Genomic DNA, 23,387 nt, shown 5'->3' with positions numbered 1-23,387 from the left:
AGAAGAGCCCAGAATGAAAACAATGAAAGACCCGAGAAGGTGAGCAAATGAAGATCGCAGAAGGAGGGCAAAGAGAGATTTGAAGAATGGAAACAAGTCAACACTTCGTTGGAGGCAGACCTGACAAATAGTGAAGCCAAAAGGGCTTCGCTGAAGTTAAGGCAAGTAGAAATGAAGATTCAATTTGTGAAATATATATGTCCAGAAAGAACATGATGGATTCCCCTCAGAAGAAACACAGAAATCAAAATCCTCAAAAGAAACTAGGAACTATTGAACATAAAGAGGGATCTGCAAAAAGAATTGAAGCTATAGAAGACGTTGAAACAACAAGGTGAAGTGACCGACAGCAAAGTTGGAGAATAAAAAAGTTGCAGAAAATTACCAAATGAAGTTAGAAGAGACATTAATGAGACAATGTAGAATAAGCTGAACTTTATGAAAAAAACAACGAGAAAATAAGAACAAGTTCAGTGAAGAATTGAATCGGGAGAATAAGAACTCAAAGAAGGGAAGCATGGCAATGAGAAATTAACTGTAGAGGTAAAAGTATTGAAATTGACAGCAGAATCAGCAATTCAGACAGACAAAGAAAGTGAGATTACAGTGACAGGTCAAGATTGCTGAAATGGTCACACTAATGGAAAAACGCACACACCAATGTAACAAATTGGTTGATGAAAATAATGCTGAATAGAAAGGCTGGAAAGAGAAGAAAATTTATCACACAACCTAAGCACCAGAAACAGAGTACCACAACCATTCCATCACACATGACAGACCAAGATTGTGAGAGAACTGTTGAGACATAAGACTGTTACATTGTGATGATATGTGCCTGCATGCATTATAATGTGAGGTGCTTGGCAGAGCAAGGGTCAAAGTGGGACTGGCCACAGATTGATGTATATAGTCACATGGTCAGATAATAGTCTAGGACAGAACTCGGAAAGCAGCAAGCTTGCATGGTAAAGCTCCATGTAAGACTATCCTTGGAACTGTAGTTTAAGCCGACAAATAAAAGTGTTTATGTTTAAACACCCAATCCTCAAGATCTCATCAGTAAGCCATCATCACTGCAATGATGAAAAAAACTTTAAGTACATAATTTGAAACTTCAGTAGTGGATCTCCAAAACTATTGTCCCACAGACCGGTTGTACCAAGTACATAGAACATATAACAGTACAGCACAATACAGGCCCTTCAGACTACGATGTTGTGCTGACCATTTACCCTAATCTAAGATCAACCTAACCTACACCCCTTCAATTTACTGCTGTCCATGTGCCTGTCTAAGAGTCACTTAAATGTCCCTAATGACTCTGACTCCACCATCTCTGCTGGCAGTGCATTCCACACACCCACCACTCTCTGTGTAAAGAACCTACCTCTGACATCTCCCCTATATCTTCCTCCAATCACCTTAAAATTATGTTCCCTCGTGACAGCCATTTCCACCCTGGGGAAAAGTCTCTGGCTATCCACTCTATCCATGCCTCTCATCACCTTGTACACCTCTATCAAGTCACCTCTCTGCCTTCTTCGCTCCAGTGAGAAAAACCCTAGCTCCCTCAACCTTTCTTCAGAAGACATGCCCTCCAGTCCAGGCAGCATCCTGGTAAATCTCCTCTGTACCCTCTCCAAAGCATCCACATCCTTCCTATAATGAGGCGACCAGAACTGGACACAATATTCCAAGTGTGGTCTAACTAGAGTTTTGTAAAGCTGCAGCAAAACCTCGCGGCTCTTAAACTGAATCCCCCTGTGAATGAAAGCCAACGCACCATACGCCTTCTTAACAACCCTATCAACCCGGGTGGCAACTTTGAGGGATCTATGTACATGGACCCCAAAATCCCTCTGTTCCTCCACACTTCCAAGAATACTGCCTTTAACCCTGTATTCAGCATTCAAATTTGACCTTCCAAAATGAATCACGTCACATTTATCTAGGTTGAACTCCATCTGCCACTTCTCAGCCCAGCTTTGCATCCTGTCAATGTCCTGTTGTAACCTGCAACAGCCCTCAACATAATCTACAACTCCCCCAACCTTCGTGTCATTGGCAAACTTACTAACCCACCCTTCCACATCCTCATCCAAGTCATTTATAAAAACCACAAAGAGCAGAGGTCCCAGAACAGATCCCTGCAGTACTCCACTGGTCACCGACCTCCAGGTGGAATACTTTCCATTCACTACCACTCGTTGTCTTCTTTCGGCAAGCCAATTCTGTATCCAGACAGCCAGATTTCCCTGCATCCCATGCTCCCGAACTTTCTGAATGAGCGTACCATGTGGAACCTTATCAAATGCCTTACTGAGATCCATATACACCACATCCACTGCCCGACCTTCATCAATGTGTCTCGTCAAATCCTCAAAGAATTCAATGAGGCTTGTGAGGAATGACCTGCCCCTCACAAAGCCATGCGGACTATCTTTAATCAAATTATGGTTTTCTAAATAATCATAAATCCTAAGTAGACAAGGAGGGATGGATCATTCGTAAACAGTTGAGTAGAGAGAAGCTCCAACAGTCAGTGTTGCCATCAAAAAAGGTTTTTGAACCCGTAAGCACTAAATAACTTGAACGACCTGATATCGACATCACTGATGTCTCCATGGAAGCAAATAGTAATGTACTGGCTGGGCCAGAAGAGGTACCCTTTACTGCAGTTCCTGTTAATGCTGATCCTTTGTTATCATAGTTATGGAAGCATCTTAGGCCACTGAATTAGGCCGCTCTACAAGAAACAGAAAACCCCTCAAAGACTTGAATTATAATTGTCTAACTCATGTATGGAATGTTCAGTTAGAATTTAGGACTGAGTAAATGAGCTACTGAAGATTGTATAATAGAGTTCATAGAATCCCTAGAGTACAGAACGAGGCCATTCAGTCCATTGAGTCTGCACAGGGCCTCCGAAAGAGCATCCTACCTGAGCCTACCCCCTTGCCCTAACCCCACCGAACCATTGACACTAAGGGGCAATTTAACATGGCCAATCCACCTAACCTGCACATCTTTGGACTGTGGGAGGAAACCCACATGAAGAACGTGCAAACTCCACACAGACAGTCACTCAAGGCCAGAATTGAACCCAGGTCCCTGGCGTTGTGAGGCAGCAGTGCTGACCACTGTTAAAGGGGGAGGGATGTGGGCCGGGATTCTCCCTTACCCGGCGGGGCGGGGGGGTCCCAGCAGGAGTGAGTCGCTTGAACCACTCCGGCGTCGGGCCGCCCCAAAGGTGTGGATTTCTCCGCACCTTTAGGGGCCAAGCCCTCACCTTGAGGGGCTAGGCCCCGCCGGAGTGATTGGCGTGCCGCCAGCCGGCTGGAAAGGACTTTGGAAGTCCGCGTATGCGCGGGAGCGTCAGCGGCTGCTGACGTCATCCCGGCGCATGCGCAGGGGGGGTGTCACTTCCGCATCGGCCATCGCGAAGGCTGAGGCCGTGGCGGAAGGAAAAGAGTGCCCCCATGGCACAGGCCCGCCCGAGGATCGGTGGGCCCCGATCGTGGGCCAGGCCACCGTGGGGGCACCCCCCGGGACCAGATCGCCCCGTGCCCCCTCCCCAGGACCCCGGAGCCCACCCACGCCGCTAGTCCCGCCGGTAAGGTAGGTGGTTTGATTCACGCGGGCGGGACTGGCATGACAGCAGCGGACTTCGGCCCAACGCGGGCCGGAGAATCTCCGGGGGGGGGGGGGGGCCGCCGACCGGCGTGGCGCGATTCGTGCCCCCGCCGAATTTTTGGTGCCGGTGGGGGGGTCGGAGAATCCCGCCCGTGATGTTTGTTCCTTTAAGGGTAACACAGCAGAAAAGGGTCACTTGGTTTGGGGGACCAATTGGGACTCAAGAGTAGGGAATCACCCCAGAGGGTGGAGTCCTCTTAGGCAGGAAAATATCTAGGGAGCCAGGTGCAGCCATGAGGGTGTTTTCTTATTAATAAATCCTTGTTTTATTAATAAACAAAGTCTGTGAAAGTGCATCATTATACCCGCTGAGAGTTATTAGCAATTTCCATTCTACAATTTCAAAAGATCCCTGTTTTTGTTCACTCTTATCAAGGCATCAAAATTGTATTCTGTAGGGCACTGTAGTTTCCAAGAACATAAAAGGATAGGCCCAGACCACACAATTATTATTTCTTACAAACAATGGAAACTAAAATTCTTTTGGGAATGCTAACACATTGATTTCCATGCCAATCAGAGACTTTGCAAACACATAGGTGGGTAATATATTTATCAAGCATGACTTACTTTCTTTCCAGTTCTTTGCAACTGTGAGATAAACGAGCACATGTAGAATCCCATTTTATTTAATGCATGCAAAATGAATCTAACCAGTGCAACAAATTTTCAATCAGTTCATTGGTGCACGTCCCGGAAGGTCCTTTAGCTGTTGCTCAGAGAGTGCTAATGCCTTGGAAAGCAATTCACTGTCACAAAAACTCCCTCCAAACCTAGCTACAAAGAAAGAGTCATGTTCTTCACGAGCCGTTCTGAGTAATATTCTTCGTTAGAAACATAACAATAATCACCACTTCTGACAGGCCAAAAACAAAGTCTGTGTACTGGTACATGTGACCCAGTTTGATCGGTGGTAAAGTGTATGTGTTGCTGCAGGAACCGGGTGAGGTGCTGCATTATTTAGGACTATATAGAATTCACGGAATTGTTACAGCGCAGGAGGTGGCCATTTGGCCCATCGCGTCTGCTCAATAGACAACATTGTGCCACGACCTGCAAGAGATGGTTAATAATATGCACAGTGCTTGCGAGACCTGGGAACGGACGTGGGAGAAGATAATGTACTTCAGGGAACTCAACAAGATAAAACTATGGCGACACGCCTTTGGGCCATATCATAGTTGGATGGTGTCAGACCTCCAACCAGCAGGTGGTAGTACACACACACAATGCGGTATCAAGACCAAGGTCATGCAACCTGGGACCTGTATGTAAAGAGAGGCTCATCCAGCCATGCCCAGAGGAACATGAGATAGAGGGTAATAAGACGTACATGTAAAAGGTCAGCAGAAGGTGTAAGTTCCAGAGGAGTAGCAAGACTCCAGGATAGCGTGCTCTGTATCAGATTGCCATCCTACTGCATGAGACACAATAAAAGGATCTTGGTTTGGACAGATCAAAGTGTTTGGTGAGTTCATCTTAAAGTACAAGGGACCAAATACAACAAAAACTTCCCAACAGTGCCACAAACCAGAACTTGCAGGCCACACAGTGTTGGCTGTTAACCTCAGCAAGGCACAGTTTTAAGCTGCAATTTAAATCCTCAGCGCATTCCCCGACTTTCACAAGTTCCACATGGCAAAAAACTGGAACACAAGAACTCAAAAAACTTCCCCGGCAGCCAGAATGGAATTCAGGTTTGCACTTTTGTCAACCATCAGTAACCCCTTTCACTTTGGAAACTATACGAGTGCGACTTGGTTTTACAGCTGTGTCATTCCGATCGGTTTGTGAGAAAGTGACCGTGCTGACCAATGCTGTCCATTTGAAACATACATGTTCCGCAGCTCATTAGCCAACATCGGACCAAAGGGACAAGAGTTGATTGTCTTGCCAATCATTGTTAATGCAATTTATGTTTCAAGTTGGCTTTGGGTATCTTTGCTGCAGATGGCAGGGCTCTACAACTGGCTCCCTATGGAGCAAGCTGAAGCAGTTGTCCAGAGTCTTTGACAGTCGGGTGTGCCAAGGCCTGTGTGGTCTAATGCCTACTCACCAGCTGGTCATGTTTTCTTTCATTTTCCATCACTTGAACATAAAAGATTGAATTTCAGGCGCTTAGAAAACAAGCTTAACTTAAGGATATTTTTAAAAGTGTCCAATTCTTCTCCCTCAAAACCAAATATAATTTTACAATTACAGGGCGAGGAGTCTGGCGGCGGCCAAACCCATTAAAATGCTGCACTAAAAACATTACAGGATTTTGCAATATTCACCCACACAACTTCCTTTGCTCCATTTGAAGTGGGCATCTGAGGAAACAAATGAGCTAACTGGGGACAACTCTTGCAGAACGTTTCCTGTTGCTCAACGGCACCAAGCCTGGCCTTATGGGCCAAGTCACGAAGTGGGTTCAAACATTTTGGCACACGGAATAGAACAGACTGCAGAAGTGCAGCCTGGAAATACGGGGAAGGCCAGCTCTCCCGTTTCGACCATCCTCTGCAGCATTTTAACATCTACTTCCCTGGTGCATATTCCTGCTGTATCCACCCAGGAGTACATACTGCAGTCACACTGCTCCTGCTCTCTAACTCTTCCCCTCCCTGCTAACTTTTATTATCACCCTTAAACTCTGGAAATTCCACAAGGAAACGGCTCAGTTTACTTTAAACATTGAGAAGTGACAATTCGGGATACGTAGGAAATTACATTTCTCAAACATTCCTGCTAATCTTCGATCTGCTAAAATCTCAATCCTAAAATTGAAATTTTGCAATGCTGAAATTTAATCTCCTGTATGTGGAGTGGACAAAATCATTCTAGTCTTTTCCCTCTGTAAACACAGAGATTATCCGGAAAACGTTTTCAGAAGCAAAATGAGGAGTTTTATAGATACAAATGTCAGACAAGGAGCCTCTACAGGTATGGATGTACTTCACAATATATAAATTGTTTCTCTGACCTTGCGGCAGTGCTGGGAAAGGACAGTAAGTGTACTGAAACGTGGTTTAAAATGGTTTCTCGCAAGTCGTGTACACAGATACTTAGCTCCTGACCTTATTACAAACATGGAGGAAAGAGCTGAACTCCAGAACTGAGTTGAGAGTGACTGTCCTTGATGCCAAGGCAGCATTTGACAAAGTATGGCATCAAGGAGGCTCAGCAAAATTGGAATCAATGGGAATCATGGGGGAAAACACTCCGCTGGTGCCATACCCAGCAGAAAGGAAAATGGTTGTGGTTGTTGGAGGTCAATCCTCTCAGTTCCAGGACATCACTGCAGAAGTTGCTCAGGGTAGTGTCCTAGGCCTAACTATCTTCAGTTGTTTCATCAATGACCTTCCTTTCATCATAAGGTCAGAAGTGGGGATGATCGCTGATGATTGGAAGACATTCAGAGCCGATCCCAACACCTTAGATATTGTAGAAGTCCATGTCCAAATGCAGCAAGACCTGGACAATAGGACTTCCAGTGCGCCATGTAACGGAGATCACGGTTTAAGCTCTTTTCGCCTGGCTGTCGATGGAAATCGGACCCGGTGAGGTGGTGAAGCAGCAGAGTCCAGAACTGCAAGAGGTGAGGGTTGCTCTGTTGAGGCAGAGCGACCAGATTGCTTCTCTGGAGATCGAAATGGAAAAGGTGGTGGCTGACAAAACGAGTTTGAGGGCTAAGGTGGACCACCATGAAATTGGTCAAGAAGGCAGGAGTCCTGGACAATATCCAAGCTTGGGCTGACAAGTGGAAAGTAACATTCATGCCATACATGTGTCAGACAATCATCATCTCCAATAAGGGAGAATCTAACCATTGCCCCTTGACATTCAATGGCGCTACTATTGCCGGATTCCCCATTTTCGACATCCTGGGGGTTACCAATGACCTGAAACCCGAATGGCCATGGGTAGGGCACGGGGGGGACGGGACGGGATGGGAGGGGGGGGGGGGGGGGGGGTTGAATGGGCATGCGGAGTGAAGGTGTAAATGGGCAGAGGGGTGTGTGAAATGTGAATGGACATGGAGGGTGTGATGATGTGAATGGGCATTGGGGATGTGAGGGTGTGAATGGGCATCGGGCATGGGGAGATAGAAGGGGGGAAAATAGGTCAGAGGAAGTTTATTGTGGCTTAAACTGAGGAATTCCAGGGGGCATGCTGTGGGAATTGGTGTCAGGAAGGGATGGTAAGGGTCGGAGGGTGCAGTGGGATTGTCTTGGGCAGCAAGCTGAGGGTTCAGTGGTGAAGGGTGAAGGATAAGTTGATTCTGGGGAGTCATCAGAATGAGGGGAGGCTGATCTAGTTACTAATGGTGGGGATCCTCAGGAGGGTAGGGGACGTGCACATTCACCTGGATGGGACAGAGGTGATGGGGGAGGGTTGAAGGGTAACCATGGGAAGTTCAAATGTTTGGATGGACTACAGTGGGACATTAAGTAGCTATTTTATGCATTGGCAGCATGGATGGTGTTCCTGCCACAGAGGCCCATGTCCCTTGCACCATTTGGTGAGGTAAGTGTGAGCAGTTGGTGGTTCACTTACCCTGGCAGCAAAGATTATGTCTGATCTATTTGGCGGCACTCTAGGGCAGTCCTCTGGTGGAGGCCGTGGGCACTGACCACCCTGGGGACTGCCTCCCGTAAAGGGTTGATTTCACAACTCGGTCTCCTTCTTTCATCCTCGGGGTCGAGTACCCCCGCCCTGACCTCCACTGCAACAAGCAACAAATTAAGGGACTTTTTGCAGAATCTGGAGGCTGGAACTCTCAGTGATCGGCACACCATCTCCTCCTTCAACAATTGGTAAGTTGATGACTGGGCGCTTATTCAATATGGCACCTGGATATGACAGTCGAGATGCAGCCCGCTCCATTGCACAAAGCAACGGGCAACCACCAAAGACATAAATAATTAGGCCAGCATTGTACAAATTCCCAACGGCCTCCGTGGCGGGAAATACTCCCGGGTCCCGGCCCACCATGGGGCTGTGTCCCAGAATGGGAAAATCCGCACTCTATCTAGTTAATGCTACCAAGAACTGCACAATCATCCTGAATGATAGACAGCCCTATAACAGCAACTCAACTTCCACAATAGGGGAAATTCTCCACTGCCTTTACAGGAAGTTACAGAGGAGCTTGATATGGCTGAAGCGTGTGGTGAGTCACTTCTGAAGACCTGAAGTCCATATCCAGGTTTCGCCTAACCTTTGAACTTTGGGCACACCTGTCATTTAATTTTAAGACAATGACCGTGTACCTAAACTGGGCAGGATTGGAAGGGTCATCTTATTGAGAGGAATTCACCCTCTTCCTCGGCAGCAGTGGCTTACGCTGCAGAGAAGTCGTTATAAAACACTTTCTCACGCTTATGGCCGAAGGAGAAACATTAATGAGACTGGTAAGGGGAAAGGACAGGCTCAATAAGCCTCAGGCTGCATTGATAATGCAACTGAGCAACAATGAAACACGCTGGGTTTCCACAAGCAGCAGCAAAAACAATCATAGGTTCATAGGAATTTACAGCACAGAAGGAGGCCATTTGGCCCCTTAGGTTGGTGCCAGCCAAAGAGAGTCTAATCCTACAGAAAACAACTGCAACCTATCCAATCTTTCATCACAGCTAGGGTTTCCCAGCCCTGGAAATATCCCTGTGCCTCTCACATGAACCCACTCTGCAGCAATCACATCCATCCCATAATGTGATGGTCAAAACCGGACACGAAACTCGAGCTGCGGCTTAATTAGTGTTTTATACTTAAATACGGGGCAATTGTGAAATTTCTTAAAAGTGAAACGTGGTCCAAAGGTTGCACCAGCTGAGGGGTGCTGAAGAATTTGCAGATGCAATATTTACACAGGCTGCAGTAAACAATGAGCAACTCTGGTCCCCTTGGTAAACATGAGGATGGAGGTGAAGGAACTCTAAAACCTTACAGTTTTAAGAGTGTTCTGTAGCCCCATCATATATGTTAATATCCAATGGCAATCACATATTTGCTCACTTGATAACCTGGGATAAACTCAAAGGTATGTCATGATATGCAGACATGCAGATAAAAATATACAGACAGGCACAGATAGGCAGCTAATGAACACAGAGAACAGGACATGGCCAATGAGCAGGCAGGACACCCAGGGGTGGTATCTCACTATAAAAGGCACGAGGCGCTCACACTCCGCCTCTTTCCACTGATGGACAGCTACAGAGTGAGTCAGGGTGTATGTACAGTATCACACCTCCAGCACGTGGCTAAGAGCTAGTCTGGTTCAGTCAGACAGAGTAACCACACTTAGGTTAGCAGAGAGTCAAACTCAAAGAACAAAAGAACAAAGAAAAGTACAGCACAGGAACAGGCCCTTCGGCCCTCCAAGCCCGTGCCGACCATGCTGCCTGACTAAACTACAATCTTCTGCACTTCCTGGGTCCGTATCCCTCTATTCCCATCCTATTCATGTATTTGTCAAGATGCCCCTTAAAGGTCACTATCGTCCCTACTTCCACCACCTCCTCCGGCAGCAAGTTCCAGGCACCCAGTAACCTCTGTGGAAAAAACTTGCCTCGTACATCTACTCTAAACCTTGCCCCTCGCACCTTAAACCTATGCCCCCTAGTAATTGACCCCTCTACCCTGGTGAAAGGCCTCTGACTATCCACTCTGTCTATGCCCCTCATAATTTTGTAGACCTCTATCAGGTCGCCCCTCAACCTCCGTCGTTCCAGTGAGAACAAACCGAGTTTATTCAACCGCTCCTCAGAGCTCATGCCCTCCATACCAGGCAACATTCTGGTAAATCTCTTCTGCATCCTCTCTAAAGCCTCCACATCCTTCTGGTAGTGTGGCAACCAGAATTGAACACTATACTCCAAGTGTGGCCTAACTAAGGTTCTATACAGCTGCAACATGACTTGCCAATTCTTATACTCAATGCCCCGGCCAATGAAGGCAAGCATGCCGTATGCCTTCTTGACTACCTTCTCCACCTGTGTTGCCCCTTTCAGTGACCTGTGGACCTGTACACCTAGATCTCTCTGACTTTCAATACTCTTGAGGGTTCTACCATTCACTGTATATTCCCTACCTGCATTAGACCTTCCAGTAGTTCCCTGGATTATCCTTGCTACCCTTCTTAAACAGCGGAACAACATTGGCTATTCTCCAGTCCTCCGGGACATCCCCTGAAGACAGTGAGGATCCAAAGATTTCTGTCAAGGCCTCAGCAATTTCCTCTCTAGCCTCCTTCAGTATTCTGGGGTAGATCCCATCAGGCCCTGGGGACTTATCTACCATAATATTTTTCAAGATGCCCAACACCTCCTCTTTTTGGATCTCAATGTGACCCAGGCTATCTACACACCCTTCTCCAGACTCAAAACGTATGAAGGCACTGCTGAGATTTGAACTGAGGATTGCCTGTTTACAAGACAGGCACTTTAATCATCTAAGCCACAGCACCAATCTAAAATGTTGCAGCACAGGCAAATTTGGAAGTAAATCTCACTGCCAGTGTACCACACAGTGGTTGTTAAATCTGCTCCACCCCAGATGGGACTTGAACTCACAATCCCTGGCTTAGGAGGCCAGTGCCTTATCCATTAGGCCACTGGGGCTGTACAACTGTGCTAGAACTGTGCTAACTGTGCTACTGGTTCAATAAATCAGATTGAAATAACTTCAAGGTCTGGAGTATCTTTTGATTAAAGCTACATCCAGTTGCAGCCTGTGTTATCCCAGAGTACACAACACATCAAGGTACAGCGGTACAATGTTTAAGACAGCTGTAACCAGTGTGCAGTATCTCTGATTCACATCATTGAAGCATACCAGACTGATTCCAGGGATGGCGGGACTGTCATATGAGGAGAGATTGACTAGGTTTGGATTGTTCTCGCTGGAGTTCAGAAGAATGAGGGGGGATCTCATAGAGATTTATAAAATTTTAATGCGACTAGACAGGGTAGATGCAGGGAAGATGTTACCAATGATGGCTGTGTCCAGAACCAGGGGTCACAGCCTGAGGATTCAGGGTAAGCCATTTTGGACAGAGATAAGGAGACATTTGTTCACCCAAAGAGTGTTGAGACTGTGAAATTCATTACCACAGGAAGTAATTGATGCTAAAACATTGAATATATTCAAGAGGAGGCTAGATATAGCACTTGGGGAGAATGAGATCAAAGGCTATGGGGAGAAAGCAGGATTAGGCTATTGAGTTGGATGATTAGCCATGATCATGATGAATGGCGGAGCAGGCTCGAAGGGCCAAAAGGTCACCTCCTGCTCCCATCTTCTATGTATCTATGTATCTATGAAGCAGGATTCCACTGACATCAGGAGCAGCATGTTTCAACTTTCAGGAGCGCAGAATTGACAACGCTATTTGCCGAAAGCAGAGACAATTTTATAATGTGAATTCCGAACAAGTAATTTCAGTCAGGGAGCCCCCGACAAAATGGAAATGGCAGAAGCAGTTGCACAATTAAACATTAACACAGGCTGAATCAATTCCTCACAATGAAACAGCACAGTTATGCTGCTGCGAAAGTGACAGATAAGACGAACTGTCACACACTATTGAATCCTTAATTGGAGCAAATGTTCAACATTTAAAGTAGCATCAGTATTTCCCCACAGCAGAAGAAACTGTCAAAAGTAAAACAAGTTGATGCATTTGTCTCAAATCTTGTGTGACCTTTTGTTTCGTAGCTCAAAATCGAATGGCATTCAAAAGACTCCCAAATATTGATCATGTAGCATATTTCGTTCTGCAATGGTCATTCACAAACTCATCAATTTCAATCTAGCCTCCAAGGTCAGGTTGTAATTGCGGAATGATATGAATTCAGAGAACAGCAGAATGAATGTTAATGTATTCCCCTTATACCATGTGTTCATTAAAAGCTTGTCAAAGTAACATGTCAAATAATGGTTGGTTTTGGTAAAATACTGTTGTATGCTGTGGTTCTGAATTAGTCCGAGCTCAGTATAAATAACAATGCCTAGAGCACAAGAAGTACAAATCAGCTGGAGCCCAACACAGCTGAAATTAATTCTTTAAGAAAAAAACAATTAACCTATTATATAATCTACCTTCCTCTCGCAAATATGACCAGTGTGACATCAGAATGAGCTGACTGCTCAAATGAAAAAACTTATAATAAGGAGCAAAAGAATCACAAGATTGTTATAGTCCAGAAAGAGGCCATTCAGCCCATCATGTCTGTGGCAGCTCCCCCTCGGAGAAATTTACTGTGTACCACTCCCTCACCTTCTCCCTATAGTTTAGCACATTGTTCCTTTTCAGATAACTATCTGATTCCTCTCTTGAATGCTACAATTGAACCTACCTCCACTGCAAACTCAGGCAGTGCATTCCAGAGCCTAACCACTGGCTATGTGAAATAATACTTCCTCATGTTGCCATTGCTTCTTTTGCCAATCACCTCAAATCTGTGCGCTGTTGTTCTTGATCCTTCTATCAATGGAAACAATTTTTCCTTATCTACTCGGTCCAGACCCTTCATGATTTTCAGACCCTCTATCAAATCAGACACTCGCAATCTTTCAGTGTTAGAAATATGGGTCTGGATTCTCCGCTGTCGGGATTCTGCGTTGTGGGGATTTCCCGGTTCGCCCGGGGCTGCCCACAATGGGAAACCCCATTGGCCGGCTGGCGAGGCGGAGAATCCCGCAGGGGGAGCACCAGAAAATCAGTGCGACGTGACGGAGAATCCCGCCCATGAAGTTTATATGAGATTATCGACTGTGGTCTGGATTTTCAGCCTCAGTGCAGGTAAGGGGAGTCAGGAAGATGCCCGGTTCAGCTGCCTGCTCAGGAGAAAAGCTCACAAAGGCGGGATCGCCATTACTTGAGAGGGGCGGTGAGGTGCTGGCAAGAGTTTGACGAGCTAACCTGGGAATAAGATCAAGGGTTACTGGGGGCAGGGGTCGGCAGTTTAAGAGGCCCAGCTAGATGTTATGGGCCCAGTTGAAGTAAAAATGCAAAGGCCCTCCATCCCTCACCTCTCAACACCGGCTTCACCCACCAAATACTCCCCATGCCCCATCCAGGCCAATGTAGCTGGGTCAGAGCCACTTAATGATCTCATCGGTGAAAATTGGCAACCCGAGGCCTGGAGAGGCTCAGTGCAGTTCAAATGTGCCGTACCTGCCAGGCTCATGGGGAAAGGGAAGAGGCAAGCCAAGAGAAATTGGTGGTAAGGAGAGGGTTGTTGTGTGAATTCATTAACTGGCTTTCGGGTCTCCTGTCACTGGACTTACAGAGTAGTCATTGAAAATAGATTGGATTTAGAGTTGATGAATTTTACTAAATTTGAAAAGCGACTCAAAAATCGCCACAATAATAAGAGCAAAATACTGTGGATGCTGGAAAACTGAAATAGAAACAGAAATTGCTGGAAAAACTCAGCAGGTCTGGCTGCATCTGTGGAGAGAGAAAGAGAGTTAACGTTTCGAGAAGGAGAATCCATTAAAACTGCGATATTTAGAAGAGCTGATGATTCATCATGGAGACTATCCGTTATGTCTCTGTGCAAAACACCTCCCGGAAAGCAGTTTTCAGTATGCATGATGCTGTAAGAATAGGTTTCTTGTACCGTCCAGTAATCAGGGAGAAAGGAACCAGCAATAAATTATGTCATCAATATCAAACTAATCAACATGTGATGCATGTTATCAATAATCAATAAACAATTCACGGATTGTAAACCTCGGACGAGAGGGAGTCAGTCAGGTTTGGCCGAGAGCACAAGTTTCGCACCCTCTGGCTGTTTCTGCAAATGAAGGGAGGGATTCAATGGTCATGGCGGTGGGCCCAGACACCAACTGCCGGAGAGCCGGTTGGCAACACCGCCATGGCCATTTACAGGAGCCCCATGGGGATTACACCCCAATCAGGCAGTTAGCCGGCTGGTGTTGCCGTTCCCAGTTCCTGCAGGAGGAGTTTCAGGCAGTTCCTCCCATAGGGCAGATCCGAAAACCTTGGTCAATCAGAGGCTGGCAGCTCTCCAGTATCAGTGGCGCCACCGACAGAGGTGGCCACTGCCGGTACTGCAGGATGCCCGATGGTGAAGATCGTTGCTGGGTCCCCAGAATGCAAGTAAGTGTGGCGGGATTCCTGGGGCCAGTCAGCGAGGTCCCAGTAAAGGATTTGGAGGAGGATCAATGTAAAGGGCAGGTCCATCCATTGGGGACAGGGTGCCCGAGAAGGTGGGACACACCCCATCAGGCTGCAGGCAGGCCCGCCAGGGTTTAACCTGTCAGTTTTCCTGCGTGGCATTCCCCCCTTCCCCCCCCCCCCCCGACCACCATTGGCTGTATACCGCCAGAGGTGGGATGAGGCCTTTGAGCAGGATAGCTGTTATTGTCCTTTCCTGTCCTGGTCTTAATTGGGGGGAAGTTGAGAAAGCGATAGGCTCTCCACCGAGTCTTCCCGGCCCTTCTAAGGCCCCCGTTGCCTCCTGGCCTGCTCTCAGAGGGGGCATAAAATTCCACCCCACATTTTGGGCCGCATGTCTTTTGAACAATCTTTACACACAGCAATAGAAATTGAACCTTTCCAAAAAGGTCAAAAAGGGCACCAATAATTCAAATACTTTACGCACATCAGCAGTACGTTCTGATGTCAGGGTAATCAGTACAAATGTTAGGTCACCAAATCATAAGCACTAATTATATACAGTGCAAATCAAGTTTTGCAATCTTTTTGCACTTGTTTTTAAAACATTCCACAAGAAGTAGGCCGTTCAGCCCCATTCAGAGTTTCCACTAACTGCCCTCATTTGCAAACGTTCAGGAAGACTCCAGAAGTGAAGCCGGTCCATGTGGGCACAAGGCTGCACACCCGTAGGTTTTCCAACGTTCTGAATAACTTTCTTTTCACATTTACAAGGGGACTCACTACTATATAGCCCAATCTTACAAGAAAATAAATAGCTTTACAAAAGCAAAAGGCTGCAGAGAAATTGCTGAAAATACTCAGCAGATGAGATAAATAAACAAATGATGGGTCGTGAGGAGCTGAGGATGGCAAGAACAAGCAGCGTCATTTTCTGTTTCTTTTCTTGACCCATCACCACTCCATTTTGCCCTGCACCATCATGCCTTTTGTCATTTGACCTCTCATACATTCAACACTCTCACAGAATGACACCACGGGCGAAATTCTCCGGAAACGGCGCGATGTCCACCGACTGGCGCCCAAAACGGCGCAAATCAGTCGGGCATCGCGCCGCCCCAAAGGTGCGGAATGCTCCGCATCTTTGGGGGCCGAGCCCCAACCTTAAGGGGCTAGGTCGGCGCCGGACAAATTTCCGCCCCGCCAGCTGGCGGAAAAGGCCTTTGGTGCCCCGCCAGCTGGCGCGGAAATGACATCTCCGGGCGGCGCATGCGCGGGAGCGTTAGCAGCCGCTGACGGCATTCCCGTGCATGCGCAGTGGAGGGAGTCTCTTCCACCTCCGCCATGGTGGAGACCGTGGCGAAGGCGGAAGGAAAAGAGTGCCCCCACGGCACAGGCCCGCCCGCGGATCGGTGGGTCCCGAACACGGGCCAGGCCACCGTGGGGGCACCCCCCGGGGCCAGATCGCCCCGCGCCCCCCCCCCCAGAACCCAGGAGCCCGCCCGCGCCGCCTTGTCCCGCCGGTAAGGTAGGTGGTTTAATCTACGCCGGCGGGACAGGCATTTTAGCGGCGGGACTTCGGCCCATCCGGGCCGGAGAATCGCGCGGGGGGGCCCGCCAACCGGCGCGGCCCGATTCCCGCCCCCGCCGAATATCCGGTGCCGGAGAATTCGGCAACCGGCGGGGCGGGATTCACGCCAGGCCCCGGCGATTCTCCGACCCGGCGGGGGGTCGGAGAATCTCGCCCCGCATGACTCTATAATGTCCCCCTTTTTTATCTTTTCCACCTTCTCCCCTTTCCCCTGCCTCCATACTTACTTCAGATCTGTTATAGCTCTAACTCCTTCCATATCTGATGAAAGGTCATTACCCTGAAACATTAACTTGAGAAAGTAATCTTTAAAAAAAAAAAAAATTTTTTTAGAGTACCCAATTATTTTTTTCCAATTAAGGGGCAATTTTGCGTGGCCAAACCACCTACCCTGCACATCTTTGGGTTGTGGGGACAGAAACCCCCGCAGACACGGGGAGAATGTGCAAACTCCACATGGACAGTGACCCGGGATCTAACCAGTGACCCGGGGCCGGGATCTAACCTGGGTCCTTGGCGCCGTGAGGCAGCAGTGCTAACCACTGCAACACCATTCCGCCTGCCTTTAGAAAGTAATCTTATGTATTTTTTAAAAAGTCATTCTCGGTAATTTAAAACAGGGTGAAAGGTGACATTGTGATTTAAAACGCTTCGTTCTGTGAAAAACACTTTTGCAGCAGTGTAAATCAAACTTTACCAAGTTAGCTCTATCGCACGTCAAGGAATCTTTTTTTAAATTATACTTTAACTGCTGCTGGACTGTACTGGGTCGTAGCAGGTCTGGCACTTGGTAATATACGAATACGTTTGGGTGGAAAATACTTCTCAAAAAGGAGTCAAGGTTGTGGGCAATTTGCACTGGAAATGCAAATTGTCCCAAAAACAAAAACTCTACCCCTAATGTCTGACATTCCACTCTCTTCTAATCATTTAGCCATCAAGCACTTTCCCACTATCCATATGATTTCTCTCCTCATGTGGCAATATTTGAAATTCACAGCAGGTTTTGTCCGCCTGTGAAAGGGGAAAGGATGGGTTAATATTAGGCGTGACATTTATCAGAATTCAGTTCAATGGTTTTGTTTTGATGATATTGACTCAGCCTTATCCTTCTGAAGCCACTTGCAAATAAAGATTGTTTTTTTAAAATATTTAAATCAGCTTTCTGTTAATCCCGGTAATCCCTTGCCTGCCGCGGAGTGCCACAGGACAGATGGGATAGGACGTCAGTTTTATCTTGTCTGTGTAGATGGTGCTGCCAGTTAAGATTACTGTTGATCACAGCATATTCCAAAATTGTGACCTCTGCCACCCAGAAGAACAGGTCAGCAGACGCATGGGAACACCACAAGCTGCACTTTCCCCTCCAAGCCGGACGCCATCTTGACGTGGAACAATATGGCCTTTCCTTCGTTGTTACTGCATCAGAATTTTGGAAATCGCTCCCTAACAGCACGATGGGTGTACTTACACCCCATGGACTGCAGCAGTTCAACTGGGCAGCTCACCAACAATTTAAACTGTTCACTTCCTGAGCCAGAGAGGCTGTTTGGCCGTTTATAACAATTATCATGATATTGGAAGAATTTGCTAATTAATGGACTGAAAGGATAGAGTAAATGATGAAGACTATTTTCAGTCGTTGAAGGGTTTGAGTGCAGTTTTGAGAGTAGGGGAAAATTGCTTAATCAAAGAGTGGAGGGGCTGGTTTAGCACACTGGGCTAAATAGCTGGCTTTTAAAGCAGACCAAGGCAGGCCAGCAGTATGGTTCAATTCCCGTACCAGCCTCCCCGAACAGGCGCCGGAATGTGGCGACTAGGGGCTTTTCACAGTAACTTAATTTGAAGCCTACTTGTGACAATAAGCGATTTTCATTTAATTTTTCATTTTGCATGGCTGTTGAATTCTTGAATGTTTGAGGCAGAACCGTTGTGCCAGACATTGCTGGGGTAGGGCATCTTTCAATGTGCCCAGTTGGTTAGTTTTTCTCCTGCATCTTTCCATTCGAAGATTTTCTCTCCTGTAAATTCCTAGAAATCCGAATGATAATGGTGCATGAGGGGAACAGGGCATCTAGGTGAACGATGGCACCAACAGCATATCTCCTTAACTGCTGAGGAACAATGATTGAGCGGCACAGTAGCACAGTGGTTAGCACTGTTGGTTCACAGCTCCAGGGACCAGGGTTCAATTCCAGGCTTCGGTCACTGTCTGTGCTGAGTCTGCACGTTCTCCCCGTGTCTGCGTGGGTTTCCTCCGGGTGCTCCGGTTTCCTCCCACAAGTCCCGAAATGCGTGCTTGTTAGGTGAACTGGGCATTCTGAATTCTCCCTCAGTGTACCCGAACAAGCACTGGAGTGTGGCGACTAGGGGATTGTCACAGTGACTTAATTGCAGTGTCAATGCAAGCCTACTTGTGACACTAATAAGGATATTGAGCAATAAGAGAAGGGCAGAGTAGGAAAGTGAGCTTGAGTGGGTAAATTCAATGTCAAATCAAGTATGTATAGAAAGAGAAATACCTATGGAGGAAAAGAAAGATTGGATGGACTGGGAAAGAAAAGAGATAAAAATGAAAAATACCAATGCATTAACCGGGTGCTCTGGTTTCCTCCCAGAAGTCCCGAAAGATGTGCTTGTTAGGTGAACTGGACATTCTGAATTCTCCCTCTGTTTACCCAAACATGCGCCGGAATGTGGCGACTAGGGGCTTTTCATAGAAACTTCATTGCAATGTAAGCCTACTTGTGACAATAAAGATCATCATTAAAGATTATTATTATTTAGATCAATGAAAAAAATCTCCAACATCAATTTACAATTTGAATGGTTGAGACTTCATGTTTAAATTGTTCACTTTCGGAGTCCAAAATGTTGGTTGGCTATTATTAACAATTACCATGATGTTAAAAGGGTTTTTATGTTGTTGATTACTCGCCATTTAACTTGGTGACAAGTTTATTGTTCAACTAATGTGCGAATGTGGCAGATTCTTGAAAATCACAAAGCAGTTTAGGACAAGATGTCATCTTCACAGAGTAATTGTCCAAATACTTATGACAACCTGCAGTTACCAGGGTCACAAATTGCTGGTCAATTTGTGCATCAATAATGGCATGCATTGTTCACGTCATTTTTTCAACCAATTCTGGCCTATTGCAACATTCATGATTAAATAGGTTGGGTACATTAAGAAAGAGATGAAAGAAGTATTGGGGCAGGGCAGGTGAATGCAATTCAGGCTGTTAGTGTGAAGTAGTCTGTTTCCATGTTGTCCATTTCTACGTATATCTATAAACAGGGTGGCACAGTAACTGCTCTCAGAATATCAAGAGAATGTGTCTTAAACATAATCTTACTTACCAGCCACAGAAGAGACTTCAACGTATGCACTAAGATTGTTAGAATTTTCCCCCTGCCTCAAGCAGTCATCTGATGATAGTTGGCACATATATATTAGTCTCCCGTATTGTACATTGTATATCGCTCTCTGCAGTATTTCTGTGCTTTTGATACAATTTACATAACTTATTCTCTCCAATGCAATTTGTCTAAGCACATAAAGTCTAAACTAGATATAGCCCATGGGTACCATTTTATCACAGTCATGGAAGTCATATCGCCACAAATGCAGACCAGGTCTGAAGCAATGTGTGGGGCACCTTCAGGCAACCTCAGGGGGAGAGCCAGGCAGTGGAGGAAGTGCTGATTTTTGCAAACAAACACTGACATGTACATTCAGTTAGGTTAGTGCTGACAGCTGGCACATATGCAACTCCAAGGGTGTAAGACAATCATTTAATTGCTGCTTAATGCTAAGCCCATAAAATAGCTCAGATTGCCTGTGATAAAACTTTCCATCAGATCCCTTTAAACAGAAATACAAAGTTACACCATGACTATGGACCATTTGACGCAACCAGTCTGATTCAGCGGGGAAATAGGTAAATCACATTTACCAAACTTATTCTAATATTCCTTCAACACATTTCCCTTCATCCACCCATCCATCTTATCTTGAACATCAACAATGTTACTGCCTTGCGAATAAATTACACAGCCTCACACGCCACATGATGAAATAGGGCGGGATTCTCCCCTACCCGGCGGGGCAGGTGGTCCCGGCGCCAAGGAGTGGTGTGAACCACTCCGGCATCGGGCCACCCCAAAGAAGCGGAATCCTCCGCACCTTCAGGGGCTAGGCCGGCGCCGGAGTGGTTTGCGCCGCACCGGCCGGCGGGGAAGGGGCTTGGGGGCCACGCCAACCGGCACTGAAGGGCCTCCGCCGGCCGGCGCGAGTTGACGCATGCGCGGGAGTCATCGCAGCGCATGCGCAGGGGAGGGATCATCTCTGCGTCGGTCATGGCGGAGGACCACACCAGCCGATGCAGAGGAATAGAGTGCTCCCATGGCACAGGCCCGCCTGCGGATCGGTGGGCCCTGATCGGGGGCCACTCCACCGTGGGTGCAACTCCCGGGGCCAGATTCCCCCGAGAACCCCGGAGGCCGCCCGCATTGCCAGGTTCCGCCGGTAAGGACCTACTCTAATTTACGCTGGCAGGACCGGCAAAAAAAACGGGCGGCCACTCGGCCCATGGCAGGGCGGAGAATCACCGGGGGTGGCCGCTGACCGGCGCGGCGCGATTCCCGCCCCCGCCAAATCTCCGGCGCCGGAAAATTCGGCAGCTGGCGGGGGCGGGATTCACGCCGCCCCCCGGCGATTCTCCGACCCTGCGGGGGGTCAGAGAATCCCGCCCATAGCTTCTCCTGCCCTCGGTTATGAATCTCCAACATTCAATCTTGCACCACTGGGCCCTCATCTGAGGTCAGTTCATATGAAGGGGGATCAGGGGTTATGGGGAGAAGGCAGGAGAACGGGGATGAGAAACTTTTCAGCCATGATTGAATGGTGAAGCAGACTCGATGGGCCGAATGGCCTATTTCCGCTCCTGTGTCTTATGGTCTTATTGAATATAAGTGACATTAAAAGTCCACACAGACGATAAATCCTCAAATTCAACAAAATAAAATCGGAGGGCCATGTCTGGTCATCATGGCAGACTGACTAAAACATTATTAAATTCAACTTTCCCATGCGATATTAAAATAAGCTTTGTATCATGAAGTACACACTTGGTTAATGGCACTCTATGCAAACACACTTCAAATACATTCCACTTTGCTCTCTACACCTCCATCCCACACCAGGATGGCCTGAGAGCTCTTCGCTTCTTTCTCGAAAAGAGGCCCGGACAATTCTCATCCACCACCACTCTCCTCCGCCTGGCTGAACTCGCTCTATCTCTCAACAACTTCGCCTTTCACTCATCTCACTTTCTCCAAATCAAAGGTGCAGCAACGGGTACCCTCATGGGTCCTAGCTACGCTTGTCTTTTTATGGGGTATGTGGAACATTGCTTGTTCCAGGCCTACCCGGGTCCCCTCCCACGACTCCTTTACTGGTACATTGATGACTATTTAAGTGCCGTTTCATGCTCTCGTCCGGACCTGGAAAAATTAGTCAAGTACGCTTCCAGTTTCCACCCCTCCATCACTTTCACCTGGTCCATCTCAGACACTTCCCTTCCCTTCCTTGATCTTTCTGTCTCCATCACCGGCAATAGACTATCTACTAATATCCACTGCAAGCCCACTGACTCCCACAGCTATTGGGACTACAGCTCTTCGCACCCTACACCCTGTAAGGACTCCATCCCTTTCTCTCAGCTCCTTCGCCTCCGTCGCATTTGCTCCGATGATGCCACTTTCCAAAATGGTGCCTCAAAAACGTGTCCCTTCTTCCTCAACCGTGATTTCCCCCCTACGGCTGTTGTCAGTGCCCTCAACAGTGTGCAGTCCATCTCCCGGTGCGATTGCACGCATGCACGGTGGCTTCCTTCTCTGCGCCGGCCCCAACGCAACATGGCCTAGGCCGACAGGAGCCGACGCGGAGCAAAAGAGGCCACCAGCCCAAGAGGCCAGCCTGCCGATCGGTAGGCCCCGATCGCAGGCCAGGCCGCAGCGGAGGCCCCCGCCCCCCCCCCCCCCCCCACCCCGGGGCGGACCCCCCTGACCCCCCCCCCCCCAGGTCGCCCCCGAAAGGATGCACGCCGAGGTTCCGCCGGGTAAGACCACACGTGGACGGCGCCGGCGGGACTCGGATTTTTCATCCCGGGTGGAGAATCACCGGGGGGGGGGGGGGGGAGAGCAGCCCCCGACCGGCGCCACGCCAACCGCGCCGGCAGCAATGGCGCCGATTCTTCGCTCACCGGCGAATCGGCAGACCGGCATCAGGGCGGCGTCGCGCGATTCGTGCCCGGCCCGGCGATTTCCGGCCCAGCGTGGGCTGAGAGAATCCCGCCCCCCCCATTTTCCGGTTAGGCACGCAGCATCCTTCCAGTCTCAACATCAAATTCAACAACTTCAGATGATTAGCTCTATCCCACCTCGGCCCATTTGTTTTCATCCCATTTCATTTTAACTGTCTTTTACCATTTCGTTCTTTCTTGTCTTCCTTAATATATATTTAACCCCCCCCCCCCATCTTTTCCACCTTTCCTTACCCTTTCTCCTCTTTGCTTCCCCCTTCCCCTCCCCCACATCCACAGTTCACCCTCTGAAGTTAGTTTCTCTGCTGTTTGACCTTTCACATCTTTTTTCCTCTCTGGGGACGGCCATTAACACTCTTTCCCCGTGGTTTCTGTGGCCATTAGCACCCGGTTTCCCTGGATTTCTGTGGCTATGATTCATCTTTCATTCTCACTCCACAGTATAAATATTTCCCATTTTCTCTGTCTGTTCGCTTTGACAAAGAGTCATCGGACTCGAAACGTTAGCTCTTTTCTCTCCCGACAGTTGCTGCCAGACCTGCTGAGATTTTCCAGCATTTTCTCTTTCATTTCAGATTCCAGCATCCGCAGTAATTTGCTTTTATCCACTTTGCTCCAATGCATTGGGGCTGGTTTA

At 47.7% G+C, this 23,387-nt stretch overlaps 1 protein-coding gene and 1 non-coding gene across 9 annotated transcripts in view; both read right to left on the bottom strand.

The window, feature by feature from the left end:
• Positions 1 to 23,387, bottom strand: part of LOC140384654 (serine/threonine-protein kinase BRSK2-like) — a 1,379,643-nt gene that overhangs the window by 696,769 nt on the left and 659,487 nt on the right. The window lies entirely within an intron of this gene.
• trnar-ccu (transfer RNA arginine (anticodon CCU)) lies at positions 11,231 to 11,303 on the bottom strand. The gene has a single exon. It is a non-coding gene; the product is annotated as a tRNA-Arg (tRNA).

This window comes from Scyliorhinus torazame, chromosome 10 (assembly GCF_047496885.1).
Source record: "Scyliorhinus torazame isolate Kashiwa2021f chromosome 10, sScyTor2.1, whole genome shotgun sequence".
Taxonomy (NCBI): domain Eukaryota; kingdom Metazoa; phylum Chordata; class Chondrichthyes; order Carcharhiniformes; family Scyliorhinidae; genus Scyliorhinus; species Scyliorhinus torazame.
Note: the sequence above shows the minus strand (reverse complement) of the source record. Positions and strands in the feature narration are given on the sequence as shown.